This window comes from Dipodomys spectabilis, unplaced genomic scaffold (assembly GCF_019054845.1).
Source record: "Dipodomys spectabilis isolate Male_0828 unplaced genomic scaffold, ASM1905484v1 ptg000070l, whole genome shotgun sequence".
Lineage (NCBI taxonomy): Eukaryota > Metazoa > Chordata > Mammalia > Rodentia > Heteromyidae > Dipodomys > Dipodomys spectabilis.
Window position 1 is genome coordinate 5,827,101 of NW_024870747.1, and position 857 is coordinate 5,827,957.

Sequence of the window (857 nt, forward strand, 5' to 3'; positions counted from 1 at the left end):
AAGCTAATTATTAATCTCAATCCTTTTTGATTTCAGATTTAAATTCAAAGTATTGAATAGATATTTCTATAAAATTATAATAACTTCTGTCCCTAAATATTTACTTGAATTAATCAGAGAAGCTATTTGGCATGGAGTTGGTTTGGTTATACCATTGCTGCAGAGATGAATGAAATATTTTGAATGCAAACACATTTTACTTAACAGATAATGGAGCTTCAAGATATTTCATTTTGTGACCTTCAAAAATGACTATTTCATCTAACTCACAATGACTTTAATTTTTCATAATTTTATGGCACTTCCATTCAAGTGTTTTGTCATCTCTATTGAATTTCTTTCTTTCTAGTTGAAGGAAAAATGAATATTATCACGATCATTTATTTGTTAGTTATTATGCAGAGTATAATAGGTATATAGAGTATAATAGATATAATATGAATTACTGCCATTCAAAAATACGTTATAGGGGCTGGGAAGGTGGCTCAGTGGTAGAGCGCTTGCCTTGCATGCATGAGGCCCTTTGTTCGATTCCTCAGCACCACATAAGCAAAAACAAAAAAGCCAGAAGTGGTGCTGTGGCTCAAGTGGTAGAGTGCTAGCCTTGAGCTGAAGAGCTGAGGGACAGCGCCCAGGCCCAGAGTTCAGGCCCCACAACTGGACCAAAAACAAAAACAAAACAAAAAACAAAAATAAGTTATAGTCAAGTCTATAGGAATAATTGGATAAGTCATGGGATATCCTGCTTTAGTTAGTTTGATTCAAATTCTAAAAATCAGTGTTGAAATTCTGTTTTTCTCTAAAATGAATTGCTACTCAAACCTCAGAAATACATGACCAGTAACTAAGATTTCTGT